This window comes from Gouania willdenowi, unplaced genomic scaffold (genome assembly GCF_900634775.1).
Source record: "Gouania willdenowi unplaced genomic scaffold, fGouWil2.1 scaffold_234_arrow_ctg1, whole genome shotgun sequence".
NCBI classification, from domain to species: Eukaryota; Metazoa; Chordata; class Actinopteri; order Blenniiformes; family Gobiesocidae; genus Gouania; species Gouania willdenowi.
In genome coordinates this window covers 133448-147602 of record NW_021144990.1, presented here as the reverse complement: position 1 = coordinate 147602, position 14155 = coordinate 133448, and the positions used below count along the sequence as shown (strand labels likewise).

At 32.8% G+C, this 14155-nt stretch overlaps 1 pseudogene; it reads right to left on the bottom strand.

Annotated features, from left to right (window-relative positions):
• Window positions 1-2798: 2798 nt before the first annotated feature.
• Window positions 2799-12260, bottom strand: LOC114459024 (protein canopy 4-like; annotated as a pseudogene).
• Window positions 12261-14155: the final 1895 nt, after the last annotated feature.

Here is a 14155-nt window from a genome sequence, read left to right as displayed (position 1 = left end):
AACCATCCGTTCATCATCCAAATAAAACATAAATATCACATTTAACCAACGTTATTCACTGTTTGATCACTAAGTTAGTTATTTTATAATCTCACAATCAGCGGGAAAATACTCAACCTGGCAACCACTCAACTGTTGCGCTGACGTCACAATAAACTTTTTATAGAATAAATGTGTTTAATGGTGATTTAAGAGTGAATAAAGTAGTTACAGACTGAAGGATTTGGTCTGTGGGTGATTTAATAGATTTCAGAGGAAATTTGTTGATTTATTTATGATTAAATTATGTTTGGTTTGTTCTCAGAAACAATAGATATTGTAGATTAATATTGTACAAGCATTGACAGTAAAATCACTGTAGATCACATTAAATCTACAGTTGCTTTTACCTTATTTTTTAAAAGAATATGTTTTATTACTTATTTTTTAAGGAAAGTAAATTATTTAAACAAGCATTGAAACATAATCCTTTTCTTCTTCCTTTGAAAATAAATTATATTTTAAAAGTTATTCCCTCTGATTTCAGTAAAAATATTCTAATGATATATTTGTGTTCGCTGAAGACTCAAGAAACTCTTTAAATAATATCTACACATGTAGTGATTTCGTACATTAAATGTTTAACATTGAGTAACTGTTGGTTTTGTGATATTTATATTTATAGTAAGACAATTGAGTTTTTTTGTACATATAAATACACAAATATGTTATGGATTTATGAAGTTTTTTTTTAGTAAAACACAAATGTAGATATTTTAAAATGAAGCTGTTTTTACATTTTCTAAATGAGTTGAAAATGTTTATAAACTATGTAAAATGTGTCTGTTCTAAACCTTTTGTTAAATTAATTATTTTAGTTTTAAGTTTAGTTTTTTCTGTTTCTATCATGATTGTCAATGTTGTGTATTGTCTTTTGATCAGTCTGTACAGTCTACATTCATATACAAACATCACACCAATCCACTTATCCAAGCAGCAATAATAATAATAATAATAATAATAATAATAATAATGATGATAATAACAGGGGTACATTACAACTTTCTCTTCTGTTTTGTAATGTTTTCAATGACTTCAACACATGTTTAAGATCAATTTTAAAAGCTTTAACATTTGGGATAATTTAAAAAAATTACATTTATGTATCAAATGTTTTCCAAATATCATCAAATTGCTACATATAAATTCCACATCCTTGTCCTTCAAAATAAAAGCAAATGTAACCAAATGCTAATCAAAGCCAGGTATCACAGTGTGTGTGAGCAGCCAATCATCAACTCTTTCCTAAAACCTCTTCACCACAGAACAGGAAAAAAAGACGTGTTGTTGACTTTCATTATTAGTTTGACTAAACATGCAGCTGTAATCATCCATATTAAACCTAATCATTAAAATATATTTACATGGATAAACATCATTCATTGTTTTAAAATTAATCTATTTCATTTTAGGAAATAAAGGAAATGATAAATATTTGTCCTAATTTTGATAATATCTGTTTTCTAATAGTTTGAAGATAATATTTGTCTCTTTACTTGAAGATGAAAACATTGTTTAATAAATAACAGTGTCTAAAAACAATAACTACCAATGAACAGTTTATTGATCTTTGTGGATACTGATGAATACTGTAATATTCCTTTAATGAAATGAATCAAGGCAATAGGAATAGCCCTGACTACTAATGAATGTTGTTTCTGAGAACATTTATCTTTAAAATCACAATGATTGTAAATATTACCATTGTCATCCATTAAATGTATTATTGTCCCTTTTCAATCCAGTCTTTAAAGAATAAAGTTTTCCTCTTGTATAAAATACAGCTGTTATTCCAGATTGTAGCTTTATGTGGACTGAAGTGGTGCTTCTAAAGCATTTTATAATATAATAACACCTGCATATGATCATGTGATCACTTAAAGGATGAAAATCACAAGATGTTTGAATGTTTTTACATGATGATCTTTTTAATGACGTCCTTTCTGTTGCAGACAAGGAGAGCTGAGGTAAAGGTAGCACTGCCTTGGGCCACAGTGTTTTAAGTGGGAGCCTCTGTCATCATCAACATCTGTGATAAACACCTACAACATGAGACATGTCCCCAGATAAATGATGGACAGTTGGTTGAAATGAAATATTGACAAATAATATTTGTCAAAATTCTTGTTAGTTTTCATTTGTAATTTGTGGTTGATTAAAACTAGCATTAGGAGGCCACAGTGCAGGGAGAGCCACTGTCATGGAGGTGATGACATCATTCTGAAGGTAGAAATTAACGTTAAAACAGGACAAAGCCAAGTTTTTTTCACCAGAACGCATCATGTCACTAAAATCTCACTCTTGACATTTTCTGAAACTTGGCAGCCTGTGAATACTGGTGGATTTATTTAATAAATATCATTCTGGATGATCAAACCTCCATGGAGGTTCAGAGAGGGATTTGAAACTGAAGGAGCCACTGGGAGAATGTAGAAAGTTCTTCTGGTCTAGACCTCATCATTTCCTCGTCTCCACAGACAACAGACAGAATAAAGCTCAGTCAGCATTAGACGATGTGATGTAAACTTTCACTGTCATTTATTGAAGTGTATATAATGATTATTTAATATTCTGTAAACCTTGAGTTTTTTTCTTTCTTTTTCATTTCTAGATGTTTCTCATTGTTTCAATGAATGACAGATTTTAAGAAGGTAGACATGAGATTTTTCAAGGACAGATTGTAATAAGACATGATAAAGGGGAGTGACTTCAGTCTTCAAATATTTGTTATAAAGAGATACATTAGTTTAAACCTTATGGACAATAACAACTTATTTATTTACTATATTATATTTTGCCGTTACAAAGTAGATTCACGAAAACATTGAGTACTTTGTGTATGTTGAGGTCAGTCCAAATGTCCTCTTTTTAAAAGTCAAAATATGCTAACTGCTCCAGTTCTCTCTCAGGATGGACTTTCAGGACTTCTGTTACTTCTTCACAGACGTGGTGGTTTGTCGCCTGGTGGAAAAAACTCAGCTGTGGCTGCGCCGTCACTGGAAAGAAACCCAGTGCTTTGGAGAGTGGACTCCAGCTCCCAGAGACCCTGGAGCAGCTCCAGGGGCCACCCGTCACATGACCTGTGCACTCAGTGTGGATAATAAAAACAAACCAACACCTGTGGGAACACAGCGGCGAGGGAACAGGAAGGAAGCTCGCCTCAGAGAGAGTCAACTGGGAGGAGCTAAACTGGTTAAAACTTACAAATTAGAGCAGCCAAAACAGACAGAAAAAGTGGTAAAAAGGTTTCAAAGTGTCAATATTGGAACAATTGGTTTAAACTGGCAAATGATGGGCATGACAAATCATGAATGTGGTTAAATTGAAGAAAAAAAAATGAGCATAAAAAAATATAAGCAAAAATGGGCTCAAATTGTTCAGAAAATATTCTGGCTGGTTTTTTTTTTAAGTTGGTACATTTAGCACCTCCTGTGGTTCTAATCAGGAACTGCTGCACTAAGGAGACTTGGTAAGTTTAACTCTCAAATACGGTACTTTCCAATCCTGGTGCTTTTTTGATTCCACTCTGCATTGTCTGCTCTTTCTTTATATTTGTCATCTTGCTCTGACGTCTTCAGGATGTGCTTCTCACACAGGAAGTTCTCCAGCCTCTGGTCCTGGTGATGGAAGTACCAGTCCTCCACTACGTCCTCGTACTGCTCCAGCATGGTCTCACACTGAACACACACCCACACACACAACTGCATTAGTAAACACATGTTATTTAAAACACTAAACTATAACCTATTATGAATGACTCTTGTGTTGATTTAACTTTTAACAAAAACAAATAAATGTCGTCTAAAAGTGTTAAATGATCAGGTCCACCTGTTTCTTCATGTCGGTGACCTCTGCAGACGGTTGGTCCCACAGCTCGTACGGCATTCCCAGGTCCACTTTCACTTATTACCCACCAGGTTTTTTAGTGTGGTCATGGTCTGACTGGTTCCCTGTAGTCACACCAACAAAACACTGACTTCCTGCTTGGGTCATGTGATCAGCTTTAAAGGGATCGTCCACTTTTTTTTTTTTTACAAGTTGGGTCTAAAATGATTGAAATATACTATTAGAAGATCTATACCAAACAAAACTTATTATAATGCACCATATTTATTTTATTAACTTTTAAAAATGGGACTATTTTACCGTTTAAGAACCTGTGTTCCACCCTCTTGAAATCAGGTGATTGATGATGTCACACGGCCCCACTGCCTGTAAACATCCTATTGGAGTGAAGCATTCAGCCTGCTTTTTAGATCCTTTAGCAGCTTTTTCAAAAAATGCCAACTCATGCTGCTTTTAGTTTCTCTAAATCAGGGGTCACCAACATGGGGAGCCCACATGGACCATAAGAAAATAAAAAACCCATAATTAAACAAAAATGGATGAAAAAAAAAAGAAAGATACAATTAAAAGGAAGATATAAGTTGTACTGTGAGGAAACAAAATAAATACCAATAAAAAAGAAAACTATAATTAAACAAAAATCTATGTTTAAAATAATGAGTAAAATACAATTAAAAGGTAGATATAAGTTGTAGTGACATGGATTATTCTGACTGCTCCTTTTTAATTATTCATGTCATATAAAGATGTATGAGAACAGCATTAATGTCACTATATTTACCCTCAGGGATCAATGATTTACTGAATCTGATCAGGTTTATTGATTAAGTTTTGATCAACTTAATTTAAATTAACCTCATTTAAATGATCCTGATGACATCATTCCAGAACGTAATGATTAAACAAAAATAAATGTGCAAACATCACGTGTAAGAAGTGTTTTTTCACCACTAGAGGCTAGAATATTTTACAGTATCAGAAGTTATCAATAATCTATGATGTTTCAGACTCTACAATCTCTGGTATTGATGATCTAGTCCACAACAGCAGAACAACTTTATCCAGATGTTCTGTAGCTCTGATGAGATGTTTAAACACTGAGCAGGTGAAGCTGATTAAAGCTGAGTCATGTTTTCACAGAGCACAGCAGCGCTACAAACAAACGGAGCTTTATAGACACATTAAAGTTAAACAGGCACTGGTGTCTCTGATTTAGGAGTCAGTGATGATTTGTGTAGTTTTTTACCAGGTTAGACGGTGTTTGAAACAGACAAGGATGAGAGTGAGAAGAACATTTCCACATAAATAAACATCCTTTCCCTCACGGCAGGGCCAGATTAACACCGCTGTACCCTGGGCAACAATATTCAAGGGCCCCATCATCACGACCCCAGGATTACTATAATATGGCAAAAGAATAAATAAATTCCAGTAATATACATACATTTACTCACTACACCAATGTCTAACTGTCATCATGTGCATTATGACGTACAGATGTGCAAATGCTCATAGAAATACAAATGTACCACTATGTCATCTTATCAAAGCCCCTCACTCACATATGATGCTATGAAAATAAAACACATCAGCATCAGTTTAATCTGGCAAAACATAAACATCTGGAAACCTGACAATTTCTCTCAAAGAAATGCTGATCTGGCAAAATACACTGGAGTGAAAAAATGACCTATATTCAGTTTATGCTTCTTTATATGTTCTGTGTTTCTGATCTCCTTCTCCTTTTTTAGTTTCTGTTTAGTGCTCCCACTGAGCTGCCTCTACATGTTTGTACTTTTTAGTTGTGTAGATCAGTGGTTCCCAGACTTTTAGTGCCCATGGTACACCAACGAACAAGTATAAATCTGTAGCCACACCTATTGTGTAAAATAGCCTTTATAACACGTGTTATCACTCATATCATGTACAATATCTGTAAATATGCATAATTATTTATGAAAGCCAAATAAAAAAAACAATAATTAAACAAATAATGTTTGGTTAGGCATAGATCTTCTAATAATTACATTTCAAAGGTTTTAGGCCAAACTTGTAAAACCAGTGGAGGATTGTTTAAAGGTAACAATGAGGCGGTGGACTGACCTTGGCGTAGCGTAGACTTCCAGGCCTCTATGCGTGAACGCTGTACTGCAGGATGCGTTCACAGATGTTGTCCACGGCCTCAGTCAAACGGGTCTCCCTAAACATCAACACACAGATCATCAACTACCCACGATGCAATGCTTTAAAATCCTAAGCATTCTAAAGCTATTTAAGGATAATTATGGTTGATGAGTGTGTTGTTCTTACAACGTGTACTATTTAATATTGCGTCTATTCTTGCCCGTGTCCAGCACCTCCCCCAACTCCAGCACCTCCTTGGACCGACCTGTCCTCTCCAGCGCCTCCTGCATCTCCACCGTCAAGAACTTACACACTAGAGGATGAAGAAGATCCATTAACAGCTGCTCTTTTTTCTTTGAACTTTATTAATAAATAGCTTTATCATTACTGTTCTAAAATAACATTTGTGATTGCAAACTTTACTTTTATGAGATTTGAAGAAAAGCCAAAATGTTTCTTTTTTAAAAGGTTACACTTTATTTCTATTTTTAATTGCCACAATAAGGGCATTCTGCAACTGCACCAAACTTGCCATATTTTAACCTATTCTCATCACTATTTCTTGCCATATTTTTTGCTCCTTTTAGTGCATTTTTTGCTACATTTCTGTCACTTCTCCAACAAATTTTTATTACCTTTTCTGCACATTTTTTCCACGTTGAAGACATTTTCAGCACTTATAAACCCTTTCCACCACTTTTTCCACCTAATGTTGCATATGTTGACCCATTATTGTCACTTTTAACCTCTTTTCACCATATTTCATACTTATTTTGCCATTTTAACCACATTCACCATTTGTCATGCCTATTATTTGCCAGTTTAAACTCATTGTTCCAATATTGACAATTGAGTCATGTATTATTTTTTTTTTTTTAACCACTTTTTCCGTCCGTTTTTGGTCACTTTAATTTGCAACCCCTCCCCCCTCTCTTTTTCCCCTTCTTTTCTTTTTTTCTTTTACTTTTCTCTAATTTGCAACTTTTAACAATTTTCTGTGTTTTTTTAAAATCCCATTTTACCACCTTTTCCACCGTTTTGTGGTCACTTTTTAATGCATTTTTATTTCTGATTAAAACAAGGATTTAAATTTTTAAGATGCGAATAATAATAGAACTTCCTGGATAACACTGGATATTATTTAAATAAATAAATAAATAAATAAATGTGGTTATCACAGACTCATTCATTTTACAATTAATAACAAGAAGAAGAAAAAAAGAAGTATTATATTTACTATCAACATCTTAGTGGCAGATACCATAGCACACCTTCAGAGGTGAGTGCATTCCCTGTTGCTTTATCAGTATAAATAGATTTTTATCATTCTGTTTGGACAAATCTATGATTATTACACATGTTATAAACACGTAATGACTTATTACTCTCTGTTGATACACAGTAGTAGAGCCTGATTAAAATAATCCTACCTTCACATTTGTTGATAAGTCTATCTCCTTCCTCCACACTGACTCCACTATAAAGACCAAACAGCTGTAAAACCATAAAAAGCTTCATTATTTACACTCATTATTTCATCCTAAACTCTGGGTGACGTCAGGAAGGTCTGGAAGACAACGGCCACATCGGCATGATCGGAGCATGCGCAGTGAAACGTTACAGGCATGGCTAGTCGAGCATCGATCAGAACAGGGAGCGAGAGAGGATGTTCAACAGGATTTAACTTAAACTTACACATATAAAACACACATACCGGTACATATCTACGCTTATACTTGTTTTTGAGTTGTTTACTATTCCCCGTTTTACTTTTGTTGTTCTTTTAGCTTTTGACGGTGTATTTATTGTTTTTTCCCCTCATTTTGTTGTTTTTTGATTTATTTATTTTTTTGTGTTTTACATTACTTTCATTGTCTTGTTCTCCAAAAGTTTTTATTTGGCATTGTTTTTGGGTTATGTATTTTTAACCCTAACCCAGGCAGGTATCTGAGGGTATGATGTACTTAAATCCTCTCTTTATGGTCATGAACACGCTGCATGATAACTTTACAGAGAGAGCACACACGGAGAACATCTACACCCGGACTGACCGGAAACACTACATTACCCACACGTAAACAACCCGGTTATGCCGCCACCTCCCACAATGCAACACCTCTCTTAAAGAGACAGGCCGTGCCTGTAACACCTGTCATTAACTCCAGGTTTGATGTTATATTTTCAGTAATTATATTAATATTTTATAAATATATGATAATAATGGAATATTATTGCTGTCATTTTATTTGTTTTTAATTTACTCCGTTTTTCATCAGGAATTGAGGCCATTTTTGTTTTCACATAATTTTAATATTATTTAGGTGTTTATTTTAATGTTTTAGTGTTTTGTTAGTCTAACTCATTAATTTAATAAGTGTTTTTAGTTTTCTATATTCTACTTTAATTTGTAAAGTAATTTAAAAAAAATGAAAATTCCCACATATGAATTAAAAATCTTTCAACTATCTATGCTTTTGCTATTCCAGGCCACACGAGGGCGCCAGAGCCCATTGCATTATTTTAATAAGTTTTAAAAAGTCTTTAAAGGTACACCACTCATAGGTCGCCAGTCCACCTCAGGGTTAACACACAAAGACACACATTCTTACATTCAATTTAAAGATTAAAACAGTTTTTTTTTTGTAATGTTTTTTCATCCCCATGGAGAAATTCAGTTTTCCATACATGAACAAAAAGAAACAGAGGAAAAATAAATCTTGTATTATCTGTTCCTAATAACAACTTAAAAATGAAATCAATTAGATTCCACAACATTCCACCTTAACTCATCACCAGGTCACAAATCATAACAAAAACACCATCATTTCTCTTACAGTTCTACAGTTATATTCATGTGTTTCCAATTTTTTTTCATAACCTCTGAGAATTTTGTCTTTGTACATTTTCTTAAATTTGTAAAAACTTATACAACGTTTAAATTCCACAGTTTAACTCCATAAACAGACAGAGATTTCTGTTTTAATGATGTCCATACAAACATATTCCAGAAGTTATATTTTCTTCTATGGCAAACGTCATGTGCAACATTGTCTAGAATTTTTTTTTTGTTTAGCTTTCCACATAATAATCAGAATTTCTAATTCGACATGATCCTTAAATTTAAGTAGTTTATTATCAATAAATATATGATTGGTGTGCTCTCTGTAACCTTTCTTACTGATGATTCTAATGTGGTAATGATATATGTGTTACACCAGACTTCAGTACAATAACTGAAATATGAGAGAATCATCAAGGAATAAATCCTCCTCAACAAGCTGCAATCAAACACATCTCTAACTTTATATAAAATGACAATACTTTTGCTGACCTTTCTTTGTACATAATCAATATGAGCTTTCCAATTTAATTTTTCATCTAAAACAACACAGAGAAACTTAACTTCCTTGACTTTTAAAGGAAAAACGTAATGAACCCAACCCTACAATTTATGCACCATGGAAAAGATTACAGTCAGACTATGGTCGAAGTTAGGAAAATATGGGAGCCAATTTAGCCAAAAATGTAATGGGCCCTATATCACTGTAAACCCAAATAAGTTACTAGAACTCAAAAAATTTGAGCAATCGATTACCTCAATTTTTATTTTTTTTAAAAATTGATTAACTTCAAAGTCAAAATTTTCCAGAACTTAAAAGGTTGGATGACTGTCTACTTGTACTTTTTGATAATAGTTAAATTAAAGTGCTGTATGGATGAAGTTGAACGTTCGGGCTTACAGCGTAGACTCTTCTATTTAGATGTGTGTTATTTATTTATTCATTATTTTTGCTTGATGTACTGTATGATTTTTTTTGTGTGTTTACTTTTATTAATCTAATTTATTTGTATCTGTCCTGTCTTTATGTGCGGTGAAATGATGAAGATGAAGCAACAATTAAATGTAAAAAACAAACCCCTATTTTATGTAATTAAACATTTTAAAGAAGTTACCACACACACGCACGCACGTTAGTTTGGGTGTGGCCTCAGCTCCGCGGGCCCTGTACAGGGTTAACCTGGAACTGCACCTTTTTGTTCTGTTTAGCTGACTCGTCAGGTCCAACTTTCAGTTCTTACTTTGTCAATCGTTACCTTGTCTTTCTTTGTTTTTTTGTTAGTTTTGGGACATGGGATTTAGGGCTTTGTTGATAGCTCCTTTTTCCTCAGGAAACAGTGGAAACCCAGCAATCCTGGCACTGCATAAATAAAAACGTTAAAATTGTATATCCTGGTTTTCCCGTATCCTTTATAAATATGTTCATTCCTTTCGGGTCGTAACAGTGACCAACACATAAGACTGGTCTAAGCGCTAATGCTAACCACTTTATGAAAAGAAGAAACTATTTTAACTAGTTTAATTATAGTAAATCAGTGAGATATTTATCAACCATAACTTTATGTAACTCTATCAGATATAAAATAAACTGGATTCAGCAGCAATAAAAACACTGTAGTTATTTTTGCTTTTCATGTGCTTTTTATTTGTTTCTAAAATAATCATTATAAATGAGGAAATAAATAGATGATATACAATATTACTAATGCAGTGATCCATATGTACAAACATGTTCCATAAAATATCAGCTCTATGAGTCAGCAGATATTGTAGCTTTTTATAATGAGTAAATGTTATTAATGAAACACATTCTGGTGATGATTTATTCAATTTAATTTGTGTTTGTAAGGAACCTGTTTACACTTTAAGTTGAGAATTGTTTTATTCATTTATTTATTGTTTTTATTTATCGTAATTTGACCCAAGCCAAATGTAAAAAAAATTGTAGCATTATAGAGCAAATAATTGTACGATTAGTCATACGATTAGTCAGTTAATCGTTTCAATAATCAATGACTAGTCGACTATTAAAATAGTCATTAGTTGCAGCCCTAGACTCTACACCATGGCACTAGCATTGAGATGCAGAAAGCACAAGTAACCAATAAATAATGTAAATACAGTACACTGACTAAAATGAAATATATATGATAAAATAACTAATAGCTTTCATGTTTTTCATGATGTAGGCTGTCAATCACTGAGTTTCCTGGTTTTACTCCTTGGCCATGTTTGCACTTTTTATTTATGTTCATTTATTTTACTTTGAAATGTGACCAGCAATGTCTTGTTTTAAGATTCACTAGGATTTAACTTCAGTGAAAACAATTGATATTATTTATTTTAATTGTATTTTTTTTTGTGTTTGTTAAACCGTATTTCAAAATTGTGCCTTTTTGTAAGACTCTACGTTTAAATATCGTTAATAAATGGCTTATAATATCACATAAGTCATTATTTCAAAATTCCTCTCAACTTTTAACAATTTTTTTTTAAACACCAGTGGGCTTCACTACCCCCAGACTTAGCACGTTTTCTGGGGGAAACCCTGGGTCAGGACACAAAAGTGGGTCATGAACAGCTGATCAAAATAAATAAATACTTAAGTTAATGCCTCATGATGGACTTGTCTTTTATTTTGAAAGAAACTTTTCTTTTGATAGGCATGCTGTGAAATGCATGTTGCACAGGAAAATATATAGATTTATATTTTTAAAAATATTATAAATGTGTGTTGTTGACAGATATTTTTGAAAGACTAAATTTTGTTGGTTGAGTTCTAAAAAAAAGTGGGTCATTATTTAATGACCGTGGCAAAATGTGGGTCCCAGGGTGAGACCAGTTGAGAACCTGGTTTACAGGATAATAGATAAAATTACTATTAATTACAGTATTGGTTATTTACAAACTTTAAATAAAATACAAATGAATAAACATTTTTGTTAAGTTATTACTAATTAATGACATTAATACTGGATATTTATGAAAATATAAATCAGATAAAGTATCTTCTTAACTATATTTGCTATAGTAAATAGAGAGCCCTAATAAAGACTGTCCACAGGGTTATTGGTGTTATTGTTGACGCTTCCTTTGGGGGTGTGACTTTGTAGACGGTCCCTGCCCACTCCTTAGCTCATTAACATAAAGTGTGTTTTTCTGTAGTTTGTTCTCTGTGTTCCACTGAGTACACACAGGTTGTTCCACCTTTACATCGTCACATATTGATAGAGAAATGTGAGTGTGAATGAAGTGGGTCACCAGTTAAACTAGTCTCCAGTGTGTGTGTAACAGCGGATGAATGTGGTGAGTGAGTGAGTGAATGAATGGAAACACACGGAGTGTTCTAACCTCTTCCTTCACAGAGCACACATCTGAAAACTCCTCCGTTTCTTCTTCTCCGCTTTTCTCCATCTTTGGAGCAAACATTCCGTCCCACACATGGTCGGGATGACGAAGCTCCTCCAGCACAGCTTTCCTCCTGCAGCCTTCATCATCATCATCATCACTGTCCGTCTTACTCATACTCAGCTTCACTTCCCTCCATAATATTTGTTCCTTTTCCTCTTCTTCTTCTAGTTTAACGGTAGTCATCATCCAGCTCTGTCCGTCCGCCATTTCACTGCTTTGTTCCTGACTCTAGCTGGTTGCCAGATACAACCGACGATTCCCCGCATGAAATATGTTGAATATCCACAGAAACGTTCCAAAAACCATCCGTTCATCATCCAAATAAAACATAAATATCACCTTTAACCAACGTTAAACTGTTTGATCACTAAGTTAGTTATTTTATAATCTCACAATGAGCGGGAAAATACTCAACCTGGCAACCACTCAACTGTTGTGTAGACGTCACAACCAACTTTTTATAAACTTAATTGACAAACAAGTCAAAATAAATGTGTTTAATGGTGATTTAAGAGTGAATAAAGTAGTTACAGCCTGAATGATTTGGTTTGTGGATGATTTGATAGATTCCAAATTTGGAAATTTGTTGAGTTAATTAATTTATGATTGGTTTGTTCTCAGAAACAATAGATATTGGAGATAAATAATGTATGAGCAGTGAAAGTAAAGTCACTGTAGATCACATTAAATCAACAGTATCGTTTTCCTTTGTTAAAAAATATATTATTATTATTATTATTATTATTATTATTATTATTATTATTATTTATTTCATTTATTTAAATTTTTTAAAGGAAAATAAATTATTTAAGCAGGCATTGAACTATAATGTTTTTCTTCTTCCTTAGATAATAAATTATATTTTAAAAGGTATTAACTCTGATTTTAGTGAAAATGTTTTGATGAGATAAAGAAAGTCATTTTAAATTGTTAAATAATATCTACACACAATGATTTCTTACATCAAATGTTTATTAGATGAAATGAGATCCTTTATTCGTCCCACAAGAGGAAATTTACTTTTCAGTTTCATCCCCATCCAAGAAACATGAAAACACAATCACATAAAACATGGAGGACAGGAGGTATATTTATATTTATAGTAAGACAGTTGAGCTTTGTTTTGTTTTTGTTTACATGTAAGCACACAAATATGTTACACATTTCATTACAGAATTATATTCTGGGTCTGAATTCTGGTTTACAGCTTAAGTTTGTTTTAAAATGTAAGGAAAAAAGTAAAGTTTTAATTATCTTTTTACCTTATAAATTTAGATATTTAAAGCTGTTTTCACATTTTCTAAATTATGTTCATAAACAATTTAACGTTTGTCTGCTCTAAACCTTTTATTAAAATCTTTCAAATTATTGGAATTTTCTCTTTTGAGTTACATCAGAATTGTTTGATCAAGTAGAACATGATTAATAATAACACTGCTTAATTTGAGCATCTTTAATCTCTCATTATTTAAGTTACAAGAGGGTGCTGAACATTTTAAGATACATTTTGGATTAAAGCAGTTCATATTATGGAACTGCAGCAAAAATGAAGCAGAAAGCAGCTGATTTTATCATGAATTTACAACATTAAACAATGTGTCAATTAAATTTTTTGTAGTCAACATTCTCAATTATGTTAATGATTTTTGCATTATTGTTTATGTTCCACACATTGTGGTTGGTGCTAATCTAAACACTCTATAATTAATTCTATTTTTATTTTTTTTCATTTATTCCAGCAAAATAAATCACGTTAAAAAGCATATTCTATAATTCCACATTGTTGGATGAAATTACATTAATAAAATTTAACTTTATGGTTAACGCTGTGTTGCTATGTTTATCCAGTAACGTAAGCATATCCTCATCTGTTATCTGCTAATGATGCCTTAGTCA